Raw genomic sequence first — 26,109 nt, 5'->3', positions numbered from 1 at the left:
AGGCTTTATTAAAAATGTTGTCGCATACAGTGAAATATTCAGTCCTAAGAATAGTAAAATGGCTAAGTGGGAAGTGTTCATATTTTCTCAGAAAGACAGTTTAGAAACTGTTTCTGAGTGAGAAGCGTGTGAAATATTTGTCTGACACGCCGAAAACCGCTACGCAAAGCTTGTTCTGCTAACAAGGAAAGGACCCTGGAGCATCATGTGGTCTGTTGCAAGCACAGCCGCCTGACCCTTGGACGACACATGCACCAGCACAAGGGAGACACTTAAAGAAGACGTTGAGCAACATCACGTGCTAGCAGCAAGAAGCGACGCGTTACCTCATGACGGTCACGAATGTAACAGCCTTCATGGAACGTTCCAGAAGAGCGGTGTCGAGTGCAACCACCCCTTATACACATATCAAAAAAAGTTTTGCAACACTCCGGTTCACAGAACTCCTGAAGACAGACGTTGACTGTTGATATTTTATCACAGACACAGTCCCTTTACCTGTTCAGAGATGTCACTAAATCCGCCCAAAGATGTAAACAACCATGCATGAGCAGCGCCTATTAGACGGAGGGAGTCCGACAGCCGATCAGTTCAAGTCATTCGATCGCATCCACATTGTTACTTTGCGCCAGGGAGGGTTCTCAACAAGGGAAGTGTCCAGGCGTCTCGGAGTGAGCCAAATTGATGTTGTTCGGTCACAAAGAAGATACAGAGAGAAAGGAACTATCGATGACATGCCTCGCTCAGGCCGCCCAATGGCTACCTGCTACTGCAGTGGATGGCCGTTACCTACGGATTATGGCTCGGAGGAACGCTGACAGCAACGCCACGAGTAATGCTTTACGTGCAGCCACACTACGTCGTGTTACGACTCAAACTGTGGGCAATAGGCTGCAAGACGAGCAACTTCACTCCCGACGCCCATGGCCAGGTCCATCTTCCCAACCACGACACCATGCAGCGCGGTACAGATGGGTCCAACAACAGGCCGAATGGAACACTCAGGATTGGCGTCACGTTCTCTTCACTGATGAGTGTCGCATATGCCTTCAACCAGACAATAGTTGGAGTCGTGTTTGGAGGCAACACGGTCAGGCTGAACGCCTTAGACACACTGTCCAGAAGTGGTAGAGGTTCCCCACCGTTTTGGGTGGCATTATGTAGGGGTGACGATGTATGCCGCTGGTGGTCATGGAAGGTACCCTAACGGCTGTACGATACGTGAATACCATCCTCTGACCGATAGTGCAACCATATAGGCAGCTTATTGCCGAGGCTTTCGTATTCATGAACGACAATTCGCGCCCCCATCGTGCACATCTTGTGAATGACTTCCTTCTGGGTAACGACATCGCTCGACTAGAGTGGCCAGCATGTTCTCCAGACATGAACCCTATCAAACATGCCTGGGATAGATTGAAAAGGGTTGTTTATGTAAGATGTGACCCACAAACCACTCTGAGGGATCTACGCCGAATCGCCGTTGAGGAGTGGGACAATCTGGACCAACAGTTGGGGTTGGGGTGTTTGGGGAAGGAGACCAGACAGCGAGGTCATCGGTCTCATTGGATTAGGCAAAGAAAGGGAATGAAGTCGGCCGTGCCCTTTCAAATGAACCATCCCGGCATTTGCCTGGAGTGATTTAGAGAAATCACGGAAAACCTAAATCAGGATATCCGGACGGGGGATTGAACCATCGTCCTCCCGAATGCGAGTCCAGTGTCTAACCGTCTAACCACTGCGCCACCGGACCAACAGTGCCTTGTTGAACTTGTGAATAGTACGCCACGACGAATGCAGGCATACATCGGAGCAAGTAGACATGCTACCGGTGTGTACAGCAATCTGGACCACCCCCTCTGAAGGTCTCACTGTATGGTGGTACAACATGCAATGTGTGGTATTCATGAGCAATAAAAAAGGCGGAAATGATGTTTATGTTCATCTCTGTTCCAATGTTCTGTACAGGTTCCAGAACTCTCGGAAATGAGTTGATGCAAAACTTTTTTTGATGTCTGTGAATAGGCGTCCAGCCTACTGGAGGGAGAGCGCAAATGGGTAGACGTCAGGGACCTGTGTGTCGCCGGCCGGGGTGGCCGAGCGGTTCTAGGCGCTACAGTCTGGAACCGCGCGACCGCTATGATCGCAGATTCGAATCCTGCCTCGGGCGTGGATGTGTGTGATGTCTTTAGGTTAGTTAGGTTTAAGTAGTTCTAAGTTCTAGGGGACTAATGCCCTCAGAAGTTAAGTCTCATAGTGCTCAGAGCCATTTGAAACATTTTGAACCTGTGTGCCAGTCTGGATCATGTGCCGGACTTGCTCATATTCCGTAGCAGAAAGTACTTAATAAACCTCCATTCGCCTTCACGCAGCAGTCGGTGTGTTAAAGTTTCATATTTACATTACTTCTACACAGTAACGTGTATATACTGTAGCTAGGGAATGTGCCAGGGGGTACTTCCAGGGAAAGTAACTACTTGTCAACGAGTAGATGACTTGCATTCTCTAATCGACCAGATTCCTGTCGAGTCCCACCCTACTGGCCATTAAAATTGCTACACCAAGAAGAAAGCTGATGATAAACCGGTATTCATTGGACAAATATATTATACTAGAACTGACATGTGATTGCATTTTCACGCAATTTGGATGCATAGATCCTGAGAAATCAGTACCCAGAACAACCACCTTTGGCCGTAATAACGGCCTTGATAAGCCTTGGCATTGAGTCAAACAGAGCTTGGATGGCGTGTACAGGTACAGCTGCCCGTGCAGCTCCAACATGATACCACAGTTCATCGGGAGGAGTGACTGGTATATTGTGCGAGCCAGTTGCTCGGCCACCTTTGACCAGACGTTTTCAATTGGTGAGAGATCTGGAGAACGTGCTGGCCAGGGCAGCAGTCGAACATTTTCTGTATCCAGAAGGCCCATACAGGACCTGCAACATGCGGTCGTGCATTATCCTGCTGAAATGTAGGGTTTCGCAGGGATAGAATGAAGGGTAGAGCCACGGGTCGTAACACATCTGAAATGTAACATCCACTGTTCAAAGTGCCGTCACTGTGAACAAGAGGTGATCGAGACGTGTAACCAATGGCACCCCATACCGTCACGCTGTGCGATGCGCCAGTATGGCGATGTACACGCTTCCAATGTGCGTTCACCGCAAAGTCGCCAAACTCGGATGCGACCATCATAATGCTGTAAACAGAACCTGGATTCATCCGAAAAAAATGACGTTTTTCCATTCGTGCACTCAGGTTCGTCGTTGAGTACACCATCGCAGGCGCTCCTGTCTGTGATGCAGCGTGAAGGGTAACCGCAGCCATGATCTCCGAGCTGATAGTCCAGTCTGCTGCAAACGTTGTTGAACTGTTCGTGCAGATGGTTGTTGTCTTGCAAACGTCCCCATCTCCTGACTCAGGGATCGAGAAGTGGCTGCACTATCCGCTACAGCCATGCGGATAAGATGCTAGTGATACGAGGCCGTTGGGATCCAGCACGGGGTTCCGTATTACCCTCCTGAACCCACCGATTCCAAATTCTTCTAACAGTCATTAGATCTCGACCAACGCGAGCAGCAATGTCGCAATACGATAAACCGCAATCGTGATGAGCAACAATCCGGCCTTTATCAAAGTCGGAAACGTGATGGTACGCATTTCTCCTCCTTACACGAGGCATCACAACAACGTTTCACCAGGCAATGCTGGTCAACTGCTGTTTGTGTATGAGAAATCGATTGGAAACTTTCCCCATGTCAGCACGTTGTACTTGTCGCCACCGGCGCCAACCTTGTGTGGATGCTCCGAAAAGCTAATCATTTGCATATCACAGCATCTTGTTCCTGTCGGATAAATTTCGCGTCTGCAGCACGTCATCTTCGCGCTGTAGCAATTTTAATGGCCAGTAGTGTACTTTTCAGCCGAGGTCGGAGCTACAGTAGGCGGCACACGTGCAGTGCCTTACCGGAATCGCCGACTGAGGTAAGTTCTTCTGTCTCGCGCAGCAAGTGTCGGTCTTACTCGGTCTCAGGACACGACAGTGTGATATTGACTATGGTACAAAAGATATACAGTACCACTGTGCAATGCTGTCGAATCATTAAATGAAAGTTTTGCAGCTCAACAATAAAGCAGAACAAAGATACTGTAATACACATCTGGTGATTTAAAAAAAAAAAGTAATGAGAGCAATACGCACAATAATAAATCTGATTTCTAACCAGTAATTCCGGATATTCTCCAAGGACGTCATTTCAATTTTTGCAGTCTTACAATGTCCAACTAAATACTATGGAAATTGTCCTTCATATACAGTTTAATGCGGGACCTTTATTTACACATACTGACGTTTCGTTCCGCTCAAGATCTCTAGTACCACACTGTGCTAGGAAAGATGCACTAGGAGTACGTTTCCATGTACTAGGAAGGTCGGTTCAACGATAACAGTCTTCAAGCTAATATCCAACATGTGGCAAGGTCCTCCTTATGCTTTGGGTTGTGTTAGGACGGGTCGAACTTTAATGACTTCCCTGTACTCGTGACAGAAAAACTAAGTAATGAAAGAGAATTGTCTGGTTGTTTTTAACAAGTCTTTCACTGTGTTAAAGTCTTTTCCCTGTACGCAGTTAGCATAGCAAATATTTACAGTTGACAGGGTAGCGAACACACGTACAGCGACAGGCAGCATTATTCTCACAGCAGGACCGCTGTTAGGTGCCGACGGGAGATTCTTTTTTTCCGTGTGCCGTTGGCGAGTGAACAGGTATCATACAAGTGTTTTCCCCGTAACATGACGTCCAACAACAGCGACGCGCCTGAAAATAAACGACCAGCATCAACTGTATTTCACCTTTAATTCATCCATAATGCAGTGGAATTTAGTTGACATGGGCGACTATCTTTTGAAACGTCCTAAAGTTAACATCTGCGTCTGTCACTTCTTATTTCAGAAAATAAAAATGGTTTAAATGGCTCTGAGCACTATGGGACTTAACATCTATGGTCATCAGTCCCCTACAACTTAGAACTACTTAAACCTAACTAACCTAAGGACAGCACACAACACCCAGCCATCACGAGGCAGAGAAAATCCCTGATCCCGCCGGGAATCGAACCCGGGAACCCGGGCGTGGGAAGCGAGAACGCTACCGCACGACCACGAGATGCGGGCTTTTCAGAAAATATCTTGGCACGAGTTGTTGCTGCAGAGTCCTGTAATCTTCTTGTGCCAATATGTAATTAATAAATTATTTTATGTAGAACACGTCCTTTGCGTATCTGAGGTGTGTGCTGGGTGCTCTGTTAGGTTGTGTGGTGAAATGCTTATCGAAGGAAGAAATTGATGTAAATTAATTAGTATCATTATATAGTTTGCTGGATTCGTACACTGTGAGAGCAACTAAAATTTACTCATTACGTAATCAATTCTAGAACACTCAAGATTAAAGCATTGGTTCAAAATTATTTTTGCAAAGGGAATTACGCTGCAGTGGATGGAGCTAGTCAAAGGGGCAGCATTTGTTTCATACTATTTCTTCACTATTCGGTTTTGGCATTGCAATATGGACACATTTTAGCATTTTATTTGTATTAAACACGATCTTTGTCTTCGTCGCTGTCAGTCAAGGCGTCTTTCTACACAAGTTATCTTGTGACTGAAATGTGACGTCGTGTTTTACATTGTCTGTATTTGATTAGTTAAGTGAAACTGTAACTTCTTTTTTTGTCATCATACCATACTCGACGTGGAACATTACGACGGCATTTACACACATGGTAGCCTGGAGAGAGACTTAGTACCATCTGGTTTGGCACTTCATAGTGGTTTTGTTACTAACATACTGTCTTAACATTATACTGTCAGTACGCTGTATAAGCACAATATGTTGACACGTAAGTCTTATTTTCACATGTGATGTAAAACCGTGGGTTTTGTGAAAACGCATCAGTAGAGATATTGCCGTTTTTTAAATATTTATAGGTATTTTGGTTCAGGCGGGGGAGTAGCAAGCTCTTATCTGGACAACTTGGCAGAATCACCCGTTCCCATCAGAGCAAAATCCTATCTGCCCCACTGCATCGTTCAGCCACTTTGCTCGGTCGTTCTCAGCAGCAGGATCCGACTCTGGAATAACCTCCAGCAGTATATTAGAGAAATGAGTAACATCTCCAGCTTCAGAAGACAGTTATTTGCATATACCCTAAAGCAACAATACATTGTGCCTGTACGCACTCATTACCCTTGTATGTCCTCCTTTCCAACCAGATCTTCCTCATTCCCCAGTATTCTAAGCTGGTGCAGTCTTCATGCTGCAGTACAGACTAGACATCAGCATCAGTTTAAGATTAATATCTGGGCTGTAAATGTGTGTGACCGTCTGCTACGGCCATACATTCTGATCATACAATGAAGCCTTCCACGACTGGATACCATAACTACTTATGAGTCTTCCTAGCTGTATGGCCGTGTTCGAAAAAACTTTTCGACGTTTCGCCCGGAGCTGCGCCGGACATCTTTAGAGGTGCTCCTGGCGACGCTGAGTCCTGCCAACTGGCGTGTCAGATCTCGGAGAGAGACATAAATACTGTGTAAAGTGAGCTTGGTCGCGTTTACACGTGATCAGTAGAGAAAGTCTTTGTGAGAGATAACACTTAACTACCGATTTTCGCCTGTCAAGGACAAAAACTTATCTACAGAGTCGGTCTCAATATACCATTGACGTTCATGGCTTCTTCTTTTTTATTGAAAATTTTCTTCGAGCACAGCCATACAACCTATAAGACCCATCAGCAGCCATAAGTTCTCCCAGCACGTCTAATAGGTGCTGTCTGCAGTGGCTTTATTCAAAACACCAAGACCTTCTAGAAGATGCGTCCCTGCAAATAAGAAGGAAAATGTTTCCGCATGATGGAGATCCAGCTCACTTCAATCCCAGACCGGTCGCTGTGGCCGAGCGGTTCTAGGTGCTTCAGTCCGGAGCCGAGCTGCTGCTACCTGCTACGGTCGCAGGTTCGAATCCTGCCTCGGGCATGGATGTGTGTGATGTCATTAGGTCAGCTAGGTTTGAGTAGTTCTAAGTCTAGGGGACTGATGACCTCAGATGTTAAGTCCCATAGTACTTGGAGCCATTTGAATTTCAATCCCAGTGTTCGAGATGCACTGGCTGGTACCTACCATGGAGGATGGAGTAGTATATGAGGTCCAGTTCCATGGCCTACACGCTCCTCCGACATCAGACCTATAGATTATTATCTCCGAGGGAACCTTAAACAATTGGTCTATGCAGCAGACCACCATTCCAAACTGTCAGGGGGTATATACGAGGTGCATTCAAGTTCTAAGGCCTCCGATTTTTTTTCTAATTAACTACTCACCCGAAATCGATGAAACTGGCGTTACTTCTCGATGTAATCGCCCTGCAGACGTACACATTTTTCACAACGCTGACGCCATGATTCCATGGCAGCGGCGAAGGCTTCTTTAGTAGTCTGTTTTGACCACTGGAAAATCGCTGAGGCAATAGCAGCACGGCTGGTGAATGTACGGCCACGGAGAGTGTCTTTCATTGTTGGAAAAAGCCAAAAGTCACTAGGAGCCAGGTCAGGTGAGTAGGGAGCATGAAGAATCACTTCAAAGTTGTTATCACGAAGAAACTGTTGCGTAACGTTAGCTCGATGTGCGGGTGCGTTGTCTTGGTGAAACAGCACACGCGCAGCCCTTCCTGGACGTTTTTGTTGCAGTGCAGGAAGGAATTTGTTCTTCAAAACATTTTCGTAGGATGCACCTGTTACCGTAGTGCCCTTTCGAACGCAATGGGTAAGGATTACACCCTCGCTGTCCCAGAACATGGACACCATCATTTTTTCAGCACTGGCGGTTACCCGAAATTTTTTTGGTGGCGGTGAATCTGTGTGCTTCCACTGAGCTGACTGGCGCTTTGTTTCTGGATTGAAAAATGGCATCCATGTCTCATCCATTGTCACAACCGACGAAAAGAAAGTCCCATTCGTGCAGTCGTTGCGCGTCAACATTGCTTGGCAACATGCCACACGGGCAGCCGTGTGGTCGTCCGTCAGCATTCGTGGCACCCACCTGGATGACACTTTTCGCATTTTCAGGTCGTCATGCAGGATTGTGTGCACAGAACCCACATAAATGCCAACACTGGAGGCGATCTGTTCAATAGTCATTCGGCGATCCCACAAAACAATTCTCTCCACTTTCTCGATCATGTCGTCAGACCGGCTTGTGCGAGCCCAAGGTTGTTTCGGTTTGTTGTCACACGATGTTCTGCCTTCATTAAACAGTCGCACCCACGAACGCTCTTTCGACACATGCATAACTCCATCACCACATGTCTCCAACTGTCGATGAATTTCAATTGGTTTCACACCACGCAAATTCAGAAAACGAATGATTGCACGCTGTTCAAGTAAGGAAAACGTCGCCATTTTAAGTATTTAAAACAGTTCTCATTCTCGCCGCTGGCGGTAAATTTCCATCCGTCGTACGGTGCTGCCATCTCTGGGACGTATTGACAATGAACGCGGCCTCATTTTAAAACAATGCGCATGTTTCTATCTCTTTCCAGTCCGGAGAAAAAAAATCGGAGGCCTTAGAACTTGAATGCACCTCGTAAGAGGGAAGGACAGTCCATGATTCGGCGAGTGCATGCGTGTTCAGAAGCAAGAGGAGGACATTGAGAGCGTTTGTTATGAGTTTGTGTTGATGAACTCAGACCACCTAAAGCGTAAACTTTCATCAATAACTCGAAAACGAAGGATTTTCGGACACATGTTCATATGAACTTTTTTTTCTTATTTCGGTGTAAGGAACGCGTTCCCAAGGTTTGTCAAAGCGTTTTTGAAGCACCGTGTACATGTAGAAAATAACAAGCAAAATGTCAACGCTATCTCGGCCCAAGATCGCGGTTTTTCCACTCGACACTTGTAAAGTAGAGGTTAGCTGTGGCTTCCTTTCGTTGCTTTTGAAAATGGTCAGAAACAGGTCCAGAAGCGGCCAGAGTGGCGAGGGAAGTCCGGCGACGCAGCAGGTGTGTCGCCGAGCGGACACGGCGGCAGCTGTGGGGATACGAGCGGCGCTGGCAGCCGCTAGACGCCGGCCAGCAGCGGGACCAAGGCCAGAGGGCAGCGACCGCGCCACAGCGCCTCTGGACTCCCCGGTCCACCAGCTGGCCGCACCGGAGGGTCACCCGCCAGCCGGCCGGCCACCTCGCAGTGGCTGTGCGACTGGAGGGAACACAGCGGCTGTCCGCGGTGTGCGAGTGAAAATGACTTGGAGAAGAGGTCGACTGTTGTGTGCTGCGAGCCAGCTACAATGGTACTTGCCAGCTATATGTTTAAACTGAGCATGCATAGTAAAGAAGGTGGCTTTCCACAAGGGTATGTGCACGCACCAATCTCGACCATTATACCGGGTGATCAAAAAGTCAGTATAAATTTGAAAACTGAATAAATCACGGAATAATGTGGATAGAGAGGTACAAATTGACACACATGCTTGGAATGACTGGGGTTTTATTAGAACCAAAAAAATACAAACGTTCAAAAAATGTCCGACAGAAGACGCTTCATCTGATCAGAATAACAATAATTAGGATAACAAAGTAAGACAAAGCAAAGATGATGTTCTTTACAGGAAATGCTCAATATGTCCACCGTCATTCCTCAACAATAGCTGTAGCCGAGGAATAATGTTGTGAGCAGCACTGTAAAGCATGTCCGGAGTTATGGTGAGGCATTGGCGTCCGGTGTTGTCTTTCAGCATCCCTAGAGATGTCGGTCGATCACAATACACTTGCGACTTCAGGTAACCCTAAAGCCAATAATCGCACGGACTGAGGTCTGGGGACCTGGGAGGCCAAGCATGACGAAAGTGGCGGCTGAGCACACGTTCATCAAACGACGCGTGCAAGAGATCTTTCACGCGTCTAGCAATATGGGGTGGAGCGCCATCCTGCATAAACATCGTACATTCCAGCAGTTGTTTATCAGCCAGGCTGGGGATGATGCGATTCTGTAACATATCGGCGTACCTCTCACCAGTCACGGTAAAAGTTTTGCTGTCCAGCGCCATCTATCGGACATTTTGTGAACTTTTTTTTTGTTCTAATAAAACCCCATGTCATTCCAAGCATGTGTGTCAATTTTTACCTCTCTATCTACATTATTCCGTGGTTTATTAAGTTTTCAAATTTATACTGAATTTTTGATCAGCCTGTGTGTCAGATGTAACTTCAGCACGTAGACTATCTCGAAATTCCGATTAAGACTAAAATTTTCAAGAAGTGACGAAACTAATTAACGAATTAATGTCTTAGGCTAACGAATTACGTAACGAATTATTTATACGGGTAATACACTGAGGAGACGAATGTCATAGGATAGCGATATCACATTTACAGATGCCGGCAGTATCATGTTCACAAGGTATAAAAGGACAGCGCATTTCCGGGCTGTCATTTGCACTCAGGTGATTGATGTGAAAATGTTTCCGAAGTGATTATGGCTACATGATGGAGAATGATATTTGGACAGTCCATTTCGGAAATCGTTAGCGACTTCAATATTCCCAGATTCACAGTATCAATAGTGTGCCGAGAATACCAAATTTCTCACCAGGGAAAACGCAGTGGCCGATGGTCTTCGCTTAACAACTGAGAGCAGCAGCGTCTCCGTAAAAATGTCACTGCTAACAGACAAGCAGTACCGAGTGAAGTAACCACAGAACTCAATGTGGGACGTACGACGAACGTATCCGTTACGTCAGCGCGGCGAAATCTGGCGTTAATCGGCTACGGCAGCACACGACCGATGCAAGTGTCTTTGCTAACTGCACGACACGGCCTGCAGCTCTTCTCCTGGGTTCGTGACAATACTGACTGTACCCTAGAGACTTAGTGGCCTGGTGAGATGAGTGCTGGTTCAGTTGCTAAGATCTGACGGTCGGATTCGAGTGTGCCGCAGGCCGCACGAGGCCACGGATGCTAGTTGTCAACAAGACACTGTGCAAGATGGTGGTGGCTCCATAATGGTGTAAGCTGTGTTCATGTGGAACGGACTGGATGCTCTGTTCAAGCTGAATCTACTGTTGACTGGAAATGGATATGTTCGGCTACTTGGAGACTATTTACAGGCATTCATTGACTTCATATTCCCAAACAACGACGGAATTTTTATGTATGACAATGGGCCATGTAACCTGATTGAAGAACATTCTGAACAATTCCAGCGAATCATTTGGCCACGCAGATCGTCCGACGTGAATCCATCCAACATTTAAGAGACAGCCGGTCGGTGTGGCCGTGCGGTTCTAGGCGCTTCAGTCTGGAACCGCGTGACCGCTACGATCACAGGTTCGAATCCTGCCTCGGGCATGGATGTGTGTGATGTCCTTAGGTTAGTCAGGTTTAAGTAGTTATAAGTTTTAGGGGACTGATGACCACAGATGTTATGTCCCATAGTGCTCAGAGCCATTTAAGAGACATAATCGAGAGATTAGTTCGTGCACGTAATCCTGCACCGGCAACATTTTCGCAATTAGGGACGGCTATAGAGGCAACATGGCTCTGCATTTCCTACAACTTGTTGAGTCCATCCACATCGGGCAAAAGGAGGTCCGACACGATATTAGAAGGTACCTTTGTCACCTCACTGTATACTGCACCAGGAAGTGAAGCTTCCTTAACAGCTGACTTTCAGCTATCTTTAGGAATTTTTTATGACCGGGAGCCAAAATTACAATAATTGCCTAAAGAGGGTAAGAAGACATACCGAATGTGAATAAAATTGAATACGGCAAAAAGCAGTAAAAACATAAAAGTTAGTTTTGCAGTGTTCCGCCAATTTGTAAGAGCAACGTAATTAAAACGAGACATATGGAAAAATGTAGTTAAACTGTTTATTATATCAAAAGTAATCGCCGTAACTGTTAATATGTTTAGTCAAATGTGAAACAAGACGGTCAATGCTTTCATGGAAAAATGTTTTCGGTTGCCTACGGAACCATGATTATGCCCAGGAGTCCACCGATTCTTCCGAAGCAAGTCTACGGCCATGATTGTCTTTCTTCAGGGCTCCAAAAATATGGAAATCGCATGGGGAGAGGTCGCGACTGTGTGGAGGATGTGTAAGGGTTTTCAAGCGAAACTTCTACAGCGTAGTCGAAACTACCTTTTAAACATGTGAGTGGGCGTTATCGTGCAACAGATCGGCGGTCAATATTTCTGGGCGTTTGGACTTAATGGCGTGTTTCAGTTTTTGCAAAGTGCCCACATTCATTGGACTGCCCCTCATATAATGTGTTTTTATCTCTTTCTTACCATTATTAGCACACTTTGAGGTCATAAGATACAGTAGAAAATTACTTTGTATTTCTTTCCTTCCATACGTAGATTTTCTGATAGAAACGGTCACTATCAGTGAATCCTGTGTTTTACAAAAAAAAAAAAAGTTCTTTTTTGTTCCGGTTCAGTATACGTTATTAGGATAACAAGAAAAGCTGGGAGAAGCAACATGTAAAACGTAAATGGAAATGGTATTAAACTATGTGGAGGATTCTTTCTCTCTCCTGGAAAACATTTATTTTTGACAAATGCTGTTTTTGTAATCTTAGCCTCACTTGCGTAAGCACATCACCAAATGGCGATTGAAACTTACCTTAACTAACGAGGGGAGGCTACGACGTTGGGGTCACAGATTTACTTCAAACTTTGTACACCTTCAGTAGGCCATTAAAATAACATAATCCGGAAATAGTCAGGTGCACTGCTCCGGCAGTTCTGAGAAAATAACAAGAGAAGTTTTACGCGTCTATTATGTAAGTGATGTATCTCTGTGTAGGTGCCGCACATTAGAGTTCATGGTGGTCAATTGGTTAGCGTTCGCGCTTTGTAGGACGAACGCGTATGACGCGAGGGTTCAACTCCCTCTCAAATCTTCATCTTTGTAACACAAGTGTAAATTCTGTGATATTCAAAAAGTTTGCGCCTACACTATTTGTTCTGCTACATTAGCAACATCTTTACCATTACGCAGGTTAACTGCCAAATACGGCCTGTCTCTGTATTTTTGAATTAAAAGCGTATAAGAGACTTCGTAAATCATGACAGACACACGTTTTCGGGGAAACTCTATGTGACTCTTCATCTCTTGTCGATAGTTATAAATACGTTTATCTAATAATTAAATTTATGTAAAAATGGTAAGTAGTCAAATAACATGAAACTCATTAAAACTTTATGGAAATACGTGTGGATTTTTAAAAATTATATTACCTTTCAGATGTCATATAAATTAATTAATATGATCAGTGTCCGCAACTCGTGGCCTCGCGGTAGCGTTCTCGCTTCCCGAACGCGGGGTCCCGGGTTCGATTCCCGGAGGGGTCAGGGATTTTCACCTGCTCCGAGATGAGTGGGTGTTGTTGTGTCGTCTTCACCATCACCATTCATTCCAATTACGGTTGGAGGAAGGCAACGGCAAACCACCACCATTAGGACCTTAATTAGTACGGCGGTGCGGATCTCCCGCATCGTTCCCCTACGCTCTGTCAAGAAGCATGGGACTTCATTTCCATTCCAGTATGGTCAGCGTTCTCCTACGCTCTGTCAAGAAGCATGGGACTTCATTTCCATTCCAGTATGGTCAGTGATGGAAAAATATAGATTAAAACTTGAGTTCGAGCAGGAATCGAACCGCCGTCACACACACTTTGTCTTATAGCAGCTCGAAGGCTAACTACTCTGATGGCAAGCACCTACGCACAGATACATCAGTTATATAATAGACGAGTAAAACTTCTCTGGCCATCTTCTCAGAACTGCCAGAGTGGTGCACCTTCCTACTTGTTGTTTTAGTGGCCTACTAAAAGTGTACTACAGAGTCTGAAGTAAATCCGTGATCCCAACGAAGTGGCCTCTCATTATAAGACCCTTACGCAAAGTACCAGAAACGCAAAAGGTTTCTGCTCTTGAAAGAACGTTCCTTACTTTTGTTTCCACTGCTGTATAACACTCTAGGGGAGAATGTCAGAATCACGTCAAGGAACGCACACTAGAGGTCGTCCTAAGGGAATTCCACCGTTTACTACAATTTTTGTTGTTGTTACACAAGAGGCTGTGTTTTATTTGTAAATAGTAACAGTTCTACTCATTTAAGCGCTGTGATATATATTACATCTCTTTGGAAGATACTGTTAATTCTTCGGATGCAGAATTTTATGGTAAGTAAATTTCAAAATGTTTTTAAAAATGGTTATATAACATGCGGAAGGTAAAGCCGTATCTCGTCGGTAAGTGCACCGTCTCATATATTTAAACACATAACGTATTTTACTGTGGAACATGTGATATGTGCAAATGAACAGAGTTTCTTTTATGTCTTAACAAAATCTGTGCTAGTCCGCAATAGCTTCTGTTTCGAAATGTATTTACCGGTAACTAGTTTTGCATAATACTCCTCCACAATTCCATATCGTTTTCTAATTTCTGGCGCATATAAGAGTAATAATGTACCAGACAGACGATTAAATGCAGTAGTGACAAGATTCTGTCGATGTCAGTTGTTTTAAGTTTAAATAGCACATTTGGAAAATGCTTCCGGAGTAGTTTCCACAATTTCATAAAAAGAGTGTGCCACGTAAAAAGTGAATGCCGACATTTAAAAATGGAATAAAGAAGTATATTAAATTTCTCTTACTGGTCTGGCTAGAGGTAAAAGCCTGAGAAGTTTACCAAACTATAACACCCCCGTCCCCCCCTTTCACTGTACAACAGGATCGCTGGGAAATACTCATAACTTCAGCTGTGTGCAGCTGAATTCTGCTATGAGGACAAGCAGTGGAACCATTGTGGTGTCACCGCTAGACACCACACTTGCTAGGTGGTAGCTTTTAAATCGGCCGCGGTCCGCTAGTATACGACGGACCCGCGTGTCGCCACTGTCAGTAATTGCAGACCGAGCGCCGCCACACGGCAGGTCTAGAGAGACGTACTAGCACTCGCCCCAGTTGTACAGCCGATATTGCTAGCCATGGTTCACTGAGAATTACGCTCTCATTTGCCGAGACGATAGTAGCATAGCCTTCAGCTACATTTGCTACGACCTAGCAAGGCGCCATTACCAGTATAGATATTGAGATTCTATTAATGTATCATCAAGAGCGATGTTCTACAAATGTGGATTAAAGTTAAGTATTCCAGAAGCTACGTACTTTTCTTTATAGCATTCATTACGTATCCTGTTTCAGACCTCACGCCAGCCGGCGTGAGCTTAAACGCGTGCCTTTCGGCTTCCTCGCATTGTGTCTAGGCTGTCTTGTCTAGACACAACTACCATCCCGTCAACTAATGTCTTTCAACATTTGTTCATCACATCTCCACAAGAGAACTCAACTTTTGAATGACAGCGCGAAAGTTTGGCGAGAGTCACGGAATTAGGGTATGGGAAGTCGATGTGCTGTTGCAAGATGGGTTTGAGGAGCAGGGGAACTGGGAACAAAATATGACAAGCGGTAAATACCCGTGTAAACCAACTCGTACACTGCTAATGAATGGTGCCTTTGGTTACCACCTACCGGGGAAAATTTTAGTCTAGTGAAAGAGATAAGCCACTGGACAAGCATTGTACAGCAACATACACCAATAAGGATTAGAGAGAACGGTCTGTGTGATTGTGGGTTCCATCAGGGTATTGTACTCTGATGTGGGACACTTACAACTATGGTCGAAACGTTGGTCTGCTTTACTACATGGCGACTTACTCAGAAACATTTCACACAAAATGACAACGGCCGCAAAAGTCTACACCCCACATTTGTTACTCTTCCTTACACAACCAGATAAGCTCCGTGCCTTAAGTTCACAACGATTCACATATTTTACAAGAAGTAATCTCCAACGCAACGATTGAAAGTTTCGTCGACTTAGTTGTGTAGAACTGACTGTCCTCTAGTTGGAACCACCTCGCATCATCGGCTACGGGTGGTAGTGTAGATTTACATGGACTCCGAATAGAGACCGAACCTGAATTTAAAATACACTGTTTATACCTTCGCCTGAACATGACGGGTAGGAAACTCGTCGAAAAGGTGCGGTCACACGACGCTACAACTCAACTGATAACCGGAGAACATTTAATCGGCGAAATTCTTAGAGAAAACTTGAATTTCCATATTGTTTATACTGCCAGAAAAAATTATGACAGCGTAGGACCGAACACGCGACAATTTAATTATAAATCTGAGACTCAGGCAACTATGTCAGAAAGTCACTTCAAAAATAATTACCAGGTTCCGGCCTGGGTGACCAACTTCATTGAGAACATCAGACGCTGGGAACTAAAAGGCTAAATCTTTTCACTTAACCACTACGCCAAGCCGCATTCAAACTATGCCGTCTGTCCGCGGTGTCATTTAGATCCGCATAACGCGTCGCGCGGTTGTCTCGGATTGTCTTTGCACGTTTTGTTCGTATAACGGTACAGTAGACGGATGCATGGAGAACGTGGTATTTAGAGTAACCGAGCACAACTGTTCGCTCTCCCGCTACACCGGTGACTGATCTCTGACATGTTACTTGGAGCATTGTCCTCTGTTGTTAAGAAGTACTGCCAGTAAAATTACAGCAGATTCTGGCCGCCGTGTCGGAGACGGTAATTGAAAGCTCGCTACGCCACTTTTTGCCTTTAAAGGTCTTCGAGCCTCATTGCTCTGTCGGAAGGCGAGAGCACGCGAGTACGGTGGAATGAGCTCGACGACCCGGCGCCAGTGTGTAAGCCCCAGGCGGGGTGCAGCGGCTGAGGCAACTGGTGCCACCTAGTCGCAACTTCCGGTACTCTAAGCTAGACATCAAGCACGTCAAGCAAGTCATTCACTGTTCAAGATTATCATAATAAAAGTTATATGATTGTTGTTATTTATTAAAGGTATTGCTTGACGGCAGCGTAAGCTATCTGTTAACCTACGTAAGCTCTCGACATAGGAATTCGTGAACTTTGAACTAAAGAATTTGGCTGCGAGAATGTGTAGCAAAGTCTGGCTGCGAGAAAGTAACTTGAAAATGCCTACATGGTTGCCTGTCTGTTTCAACATTCGTAATGGCAGGAATAGCGTCTGAATTCTTCATTGTGAAACATTAAATTTTTAAACTGTTAAATTGGCTCTGGAAAAACTCGATGTTCCCTCGTTTATTATTTCATCTTGGCTTACCTGTTGTGCAATGGAAACATAGTGATACTGCTCTTGCCTTGAAAGCGCGTCGCATTTACTGAGCTACACGTAACTACTGAGAAGTACCTGGTGCAATACGCTCCCGTTTTTTTAAAAAAGAGTGCAGCGTACTTGGTTCATATCAAATCTGAAAAAGGAGAAATGATGATCTATATTTTGGCATGAACTTTGGATGCGGACACTGACATGGATAAATTATAATATCAAATTAGTTTTCTGATTGAAAAAGTTATATATTGAAGAATTATCTCCATCTGTGCCTCACAAATTAAAAAAAAGTTCTTCGGTGGACAAACGTAAGTAGTCTTTAACATCAAATGAGATATATTAAAAAATTGCAAATCGTAAAAATGACATTAAATATTCAACTATTATTACTACCCCCAAATTCAAATTGAAAATTATGCTAGCTGTTTATCTTTCTTCTCTCGATGTCTGAGCCAAGAATGCGTAACTACAAGCTGCCGCAATAAAATACAAAATCTGAAATTAATTCAATTAAATCATCTGCTATTCTGATAATAAAATATTCCTTTCAAAATGCTTCAGTTTTTTTCTCGTCTCAAAGAATTAATCAGTAAATCAACATGTTCCACTACCTCAGAATGTAACTGCAACCGTACCAGACAGTCCCTGCCGTACTAGTACTGCTGACACACCACTGCCTGCTGCTGTGTCTCCTCCTCACGATAAACAGTGCGCATCATCTCCAGCGCACCCTGCAAAGCAGAGATGGTCCAAGCAAGCCTCCAGGCGACACAGCATCTCTGATGACACTGTGCGCTTATACACTACTGGCCACTAAAATTGCTACACCACGAAGATGACATGCTACAGACGCGAAGTTTAACCAACAGGAAGAAGATTCTGTGACATGCAAATGATTAGCTTTTCACAGCATTCCACAAGTTTGGCGCCGGTGGCGATACCTACAACGTGCTGGCATGAGGGAAGTTTCCAACCGATTTCTCATACACCAACAGCAGTTGACCGGCGTTGCCTGGTGAAACGTTGTTGTGATGCCTCGTGTAAGGAGGAGAAATGCGTACCATCACATTTACGAATTTGATAAAGGTCGGATTGTAGCCTATCGCGATTGCGGTTTATCGTATCGCGACATTGCTGCTCGCGTTGGTCGAGATCCAATGACTGTTAGCAGAATATGGAATCGGTGGGTTCAGGAGGGTAATACGGAACGCCGTGCTGGATCCCAACCGCCTCGTATCAGTAGCAGACGAGATGACAGGCATCTTATCCTCATGGCTGTAACGTATCGTGCAGCCACGTCTCGATCCCTGATTCAACATATGGGGACGTTTCCAAGACAACAACCATCTGCACGAACGGTTCGACACCGTTTGCAGCAGCATGGACTATCAGCTCGGAGACCATGGCTGCGGTTACCCTTGACGCTGCAACAGAGACAGGAGCGCCTGCGATTGTGTACTCAACGACGAACCTGGTTGCACGAACGGGAAAACGTCATTTTTTCGCATGAATCCAGGTTCTGTTTACAGCATCATGATGGTCGCATCCGTGTTTGGCGACATCGTGGTGAACGCACATTGGAAGCGTGTATTCGTCATCGCCATACTGGCATATCGCACAGCGTGATGGTATGGGGTGCCATTGGTAACACGTCTCGGTAACCTCTTGTTCGCATTGACGGCACTTTGAACAGTGGACGTTACATTTCAGATGTGTTACGACCCGTCACTCTACCCTTCATTCGATCCCTGCGAAACCCTACACTTCAGCAGGATAATGCACGACCACATGTTGCAGGTCCTGTACGGGCCTTTCTGGATACAGAAGATGTTCGACTGCTGCCCTGGCCAGCACATTCCCCAGATCTCTCACCAACTGAAAACGTCTGGTCAATGGTGGCCGAGCAACTGGCTCGTCACAATACGCCAGGCACTACTCTTGATGAACTGTGGTACCGTGTTGAAGCTGCATGGGCAGCTGTACCTGTATGTGCCATCCAAGCTCTGTTTGACTCGATGCCCAGGCATATGAAGGGCATTATTACGGCCAGAGGTGGTTGTTCTGAGTACCGATTTCTCAGGATCTATACACCCAAATTGCGTGAAAAAGGTAATCACATGTCAGTTCTAGTATAATATTTTTGTCCAATGAATACTCGTTTATCATCTGCATTTCTTCTTGGTGTAGCAATTTTAATGGCCAGTAGTGTAATTTCAATCAGTACAAAGGCGCTTACGCGTTCTTGTCATCCAAATATTAAAGAAATGTTCATGAAATTATCTACAGCACCCTACCACTGTACACTTTGCACACACTCATACATGTACTAGCTCCACATATGGGAGATATTCAGAAAGTAAGGAACGATCAGTCGTTAAATGAAAACCAATGTGAAAATCAGATGAAGTTTTGCACAGATGCGTTGGGCAGTGTCTCTAATATGCCCCTAGATAGCGTCAAGCCGCTCTTCTTATTTTTGAGCCCACGATGAGCACATAAAAATGCACAGAGAGTAGTGTCTCCCTCCAGGTATAGATGCCTGCCGAGAGATTTCGCCTGATTTCCTGCAGCCCCACATAACAGTACTGTGTTGCACTCCTTCTTCATGGCAGTTCTCGGCTGCACATTGTAGAACAATGTGAAAATCAGATTAAGCTTTGCACAGATGCGTTGGGCAGTGTCTCTAGTATGCCTCTAGATAGCGTTGTGAGGTAACGGGCGAGTTGTGGCGCCATCTAAAATATTTTAAGTTCGGGGTTGGCGTGGCCGCACGGGCAGCTGGGCAAACCGGGGCTCGTCAGCAACCGCCTGGTGCCGTACATTAGCCGGAGCAAGAGGGGCCGCCCCAGCGCGTGGTCCAGGCCGACCCCTTGGCTGGGAATTCCATTTTGACGCAGTGTCGAGGACTGTGCTTTGTGTTGATAAAGGAGATTTGTACGCTGAGAGTGCCGAAGATGGCGGACTTTGTGAAACCATAATGGCAGACATTTCACAGTTCATGTGTAAATTAATAATAGCCAGAGGAATCATGATATCTTAAAAAGAAACATGTGTATTACCATTATTTTCACGACGATTCTGGTGGTGTCATCAGATTTTCAATATCTTTATTAGTTTAAAGGTTAGTATCTGACTGTAAATTATTCAAGTAACACCCAGCAACTAATTTCTAAAATCTAAACGGTTCATCCGATTTTGTCGATCGACGTGTCTGTAAAAAGCTATTAGTGTAAACCTAAATTGGTATGAATTACAGGCATGTAGCTTGAATAATACATGGGTTATTGGAGGTCAAAGTGGCTACTATTGATCTCGTCAAGCCGTATGTACTCCACAGTTACTCGAAAAAACGGTATCAGCATGCTTATAAATATATTTATTCGTCTATGTCTTTGTTTATATCCGCTATATACTATTCAAGAAGCAACTGGTCAAATATTTACTGTGTTTTAGAAAGCACAGAGACATTAGGCTACTGGCATACTTTTGTTTCTATTGCTTTGATATATGTTTATTTAATTTATGTATTTAATAACGTGTGTTAGAGCGTGTTTATGGTCCATCCGTAGGAATATTCATTTAATTTCAAGTTAGTTATATGTAAATCCAGTATTTCTTAGGCGTTTCAATATGTTTGTGAGTGTGCATTGGCTTCGGGACATGGCGGGAGCTCTTGGCCAATGACAGGGGTCGTTACTACGGTAGGCGACTACCGAAATCAATGGAGAAACTGTATGGAAATGGGGAAGGAGCATGGGGTGCACACAGGACACGGAGGGGAGTGGTGGACGGCAAGGCGCAACGGACAGTAGCTGGAAATACTTGGAGAGTGTTGAGCAGTTTGCACGTGGTCACGCGAGATAGAAATATTTCGTAGTGGCGACTTGTGCACTTGTGAGATTTCAGTGGCTTCAGCAGTGAAGACATAGTATGTGTCTAGAAGTGAATATCTTGCGAGCTATGTTGTCGTTCATAACTAATTACGTGAAGTAGGAATCTATTGTTTCCCTGTTATTCGACTTATATTTTATTTAATTGCTGGACCATCGACAACAATATGTGTTTTGCAGTAATAAGTGGCATGCTTAAAGGTACTTCTGCTATCGTACTCATCATTTAAAGTCATTAAAAATAGTACCTGCAGATTTTATTAAATTGCACTCTGTCATTTATAAATTTCTGTGTTACATTCAAATTTCGCAATTTCCGACTGATAGGAACCTTCGGCCATTCGATTCTTGTGAATATTCGTATTGTATACTGTATACTCAGCAGTATTTGGCTTGTAATGCGGCAACTACGTATTCCAGACCGTAGACAACGAAACCAGCCAAAACTTTTAGTATTTAAACTCTAAGTCTGAGGGTACACCATCACATGTTATATTTGAAAGCCCTCAGCGTCAAGCCAATCTTCTCATTTTTGAGCCCATAGTGAGCGCAAAAAAAAAAAATGCATAAAGAATAGTGTCTCCCTCCAGGTATTGATGCCTGCCGAGAGATTTCGCCTGATTTCCTGCAGCCCCACATAACATTACTGTGTTGCAGTTCCTTCTTCATGAGAGTTCTCGGCTGCACACTGTAGGAGCAATGAGGGCGGTCCTGCAGCGTTGTCGATGAAAAGTGTTTGATCATCCACCATACAGCCCGGACTTGACTCCCTCTGAGTTTCATCTCTGCTCAGATGAACCGCTGGCTATGAAGACAACGTTTTGGCGCAGACAACGAGCTCAATCCAGCGTAGAAAATAGTCGGAAAGTACAACGATGCGAAAGATGGCTAAATCGGAGCGGCACCTGGGTAAAGAAGTGGCTGGAAGTTGTAGCTATCTGAATCCGCACGGGATTAGCCGAGCGGTCTCGGGCGCTGCAATCATAGACTGTTCGGCTAGTCCCGGCGAAGGTTCGAGTCCTCCTTCGGGCATGGGTGTGTATGTTTGTCTGTAGAATAATTTAGTCTAAGTAGTGTGTAAGCTTAGGGACTGATAACCTTAGCAGTCAAGTCCCATAAGATATCACACACATTTTTTGTAGCTAACTGTTGCATATAAAACAATTTTGATTTTCACTGTGATTTCCATTTGTCGACCGATCGTTCCTTTCTTTCCGAAAAGCCTTCATATTTTTGTCTGTAACAAATTAAAATTAGCTGCAACCTCCTCCTCGTTCCGAACGACGTACGGGAACATTTCTGATGTTTATAACGCAAACAGCGACACTAGTGCCCCCCCCCCCTCCCCACAAATACGTTACTAGACAAAAAAGTTAAGCATACAGAAAATGTCAATGTTACCTCCTAGACGTACACGCCACTGGTGGATACGTAAATGATTAAGAGTTGCAATTTTCTGTGCCAGATTGTGTGGCCAGGAAGTGCTATAGTGTTCTTAGTGTTTAGTGTTATTACTAGGCTGGTAGGCTACATAAGGGGCTTGCACACCGCCATATGTTGAATGATCACTGTGTAGCACGCGGAGATACAGCGCACCCGTGTGAGACAGCGTTATCAGAACCTTGCTTCATTGTGTCTCTCCAACTGGCCGGCTGATCGAAACATTACATATCTAGATTTGTGGGGCGTTCGAGTGTGACAGTGGTCCAATGCTGTTCCGCATGGGAACACGATACCAGGCATACACGTCGTCGATTTTTCGGTAGACCACGTCTGACCTCCAAGATGGAGGATCGCCTTGCTGTGGACCAGGCACAGCGTAGCCCCTTCGCATCTGCGACTGCCATTCGAGAACAATCGATGGTTTCCTGCTACATTCTGTGTCATCCTATCTTCGCTGGCCATCGGGGCTCATTTCGAAGCGGGACTCATCAGTGAAGACATTTCTACTGCAGTGAATGAGGGTACAGGTCGAAGACCTGTCCGGAGGCGTTCCAGACATCGATAGGATCCCAATTTGACAGTCGTCCGCCATACGGCCCGGCAAACAGCTAAGCCGTTAATGCTGAACGGAATTACGCTGGAAAATAATTAGTACCAGTTTTGGACACAAAATGAAAATATGGACCTGTAGACTGTTTTTATAAAGGTATGACATGCGTGCTGTCATTTGACAAGTCATAACGTGAGTGAGCGGTTTGGGTATCGAGAAGAGAGACCGTGCTCTGCTAGTGACTGTTTTATGTGAACGGTAGCAACAGCAATAACAGTGCAACATCGAGAGAGTATCGCCGACTGAAAACTCTGAGGACAGGCCCGATCTCATTAAATGGTTTAAAGAAGATGATAATGAAATACGGAAGAGCTTGGTGCAGCACCGGGAAGAGCAAGACGTCCTGTCTGGAAGGAAGGTATTGACGAGACTGCTGTTGCTGTAACTGAGCATGCAGCACGTGACCTGGGGAGCGCTAGCGCTCGTGCAGTGTAACTGGAATTGTCCGTGCCATGGTGGACAGCACGGATAGATTTGCGGTCTGTTTTACATTGGTACCACTACAGAATGCGCTAGGTGACGATCAGTTTGGCTTTAGGGAAAGTAAAGGGACGAGAGAGGCAATTCTGACGTTACGGCTAATAATGGAAGCAAGGCTAAAGAAAAATCAATACATTTTCATAGGATTTGTCGACCTGGAAAAAGCGTTCGACAATATAAAATGGCGCAAGCTGTTAGAGATTCTGGAAAAAGTAGGGGTAAGCTATAGGGAGAGACGGGTCATATACAATAGGTACAACAACCAAGAGGGAATAATAAGAGTGGACGATCAAGAACGAAGTGCTCGTATTAAGAAGGGTGTAAGACAAGGCTGTAGCCTTTCGCCCTTACTCTTCAATCTGTACATCGAGGAAGCAATGATGGAAATAAAAGAAAGGTTCAGGAGTGGAATTAAAATACAAGGTGAAAGGATATCAATGATACGATTCGCTGATGACATTGCTATCCAGAGTGAAAGTGAAGAAGAATTAAATGAGCTGCTGAACGGAATGAACCGTCTAATGAGTACACAGTATGGTTTGAGAGTAAATCGGAGAAACACGAAGGTAATGAGAAGTAGTAGAAATGAGAACAGCGAGAAACTTAACATCAGGATTGATGGTCACGAAGTCAATGAAGTTAAGGAATTCTGCTACCTAGGCAGTAAAATAACCAATGACGGACGGAGCAAGGAGGACATCAAAAGCAGACTCGCTATGGCAAAAAAGGCATTTCTGGCCAAGAGAAGTCACTAATATCAAATACCGGCCTTAATTTGAGGAAGAAATTTCTGAGGATGTACGTCTGGAGTACAGCATTGTATGGTAGTGAAACATGGACTGTAGGAAAACCGGAACAGAAGAGAATCGAAGCATTTGAGATGTGGTGCTATAGACGAATGTTGAAAATTAGGTGGACTGATAAGGTAAGGAATGAGGAGGTTCTACGCAGAATCGGAGAGGAAAGGAATATGTGGAAAACACTGATAAGCAGAAGGGACAGGATGATAGGACATCTGACATGAGGGAATGACTTCCGTGGTACTAGAGGGAGCTGTAGAGGGCAAAAACTGTAGAGGAAGACAGAGATTGGAATAAATCTGAAGTAGGTGACATGTGGCAGGGTAATCTTCGATGGAGTGTTGAGGCACGTTCTACACAACACCGCGCAATGGAGACACAGAACTGCCGAATCTGGAGTACTGTTAAACCGTGTGTTGAGCGCGAAGAGCCATTGAACGCGCCGTATGTGATTTTGTGGTGTGGATCCACAAACAACTTTATTCTCGGACCATACAGCGTACATGCTGAGTCGCAGATAGGCACAACAAAAAGACTCTCACAATTATAGCTTTCAGCCATTAAGGCATCCGTCAACAATGCACACACACACACACACACACACACACAACTGCAGTGTCAGGCAACTGAAACCACGCTTGCCCGTGGTTTCAGTTGCCTGAGACTGCAGTCGTGTGTGTGAGTTGCGTTATGTGTGTGTGTGTGTGTGTGTGTGTGTGTGAGTGTGTGCGTATGTGTATTGTTGGCGAAGGCCTTAATAGACGAAAGCTATAATTCTGAGAGTCGTGCGGTTCTGGGCGCTACAGTCTGGAACCGAGCGACCGCAACGGTCGCAGGTTCGGATCCTGCCTCGGGCATGGATGTGTGTGATGTCCTTAGGTTAGTTAGGTTTAATTAGTTCTAAGTTCTAGGCGACTGATGACCTCAGAAGTTCAGTCGCATAGTGCTCAGAGCCATTTGAATTATGAGAGTCTTTTTGTTGTGCCTATCTGCGACTCATCACCTCCGCTATATGGTGAGTAGCAACTTTCCTTCTCATAATATTGTTACATTCGATCTTGCTTTTTCCATTGTTTGGTTTATTCTCAGTCCGTTGTTTGAAGAGAGTACGCCCAGACGGCCTGTCAGCTGTACTGTGACGTCTGCACGTTATCGGTACCTACTTGTACAGCATGTTATTCCCGGCTTGGAAGAGCGCAACTGTGTTAAGACCCACTGTTTTCTTGAAAAATCAGGCGACACCTCATGTAGCTCGCCCTGTGAAATATCTGCTTCATGCAACATTCCACGAATGTTACCTCCAGAGGCTTTCCCGAGGCATGGCCTGCAAGATCACATGATCTGAATCCAGGTGACTTTTAGCCTCGGAGATATCTAAGAAAACGTTTTTACCAAGAACACGTTCGGTCTCTAGCTGTCCTGAAGGCTAGTGTACAAGTACACATTGTTTCGACTCCACAGGAACTGCTACGAGCAAGTTTTTTGATCACGTCGTTTTACAGATACAGCATCTTTTCGACATCTCCGGTGCTCATACTGTAAGCGGTGGTCTGTAAAAAATTCAACATTATGCCTGTCTCACTAGTTTGACCTCTCCTGCCCACGTTCCATTCCTAATCCTTTACATATGGGAACATTTCTG

The sequence above is a fragment of the Schistocerca cancellata genome, chromosome 6, assembly GCF_023864275.1.
Source record: "Schistocerca cancellata isolate TAMUIC-IGC-003103 chromosome 6, iqSchCanc2.1, whole genome shotgun sequence".
NCBI classification, from domain to species: domain Eukaryota; kingdom Metazoa; phylum Arthropoda; class Insecta; order Orthoptera; family Acrididae; genus Schistocerca; species Schistocerca cancellata.
The sequence above is the reverse complement of the archived record's forward strand: the minus strand, read 5'-3'. Positions refer to the sequence as shown.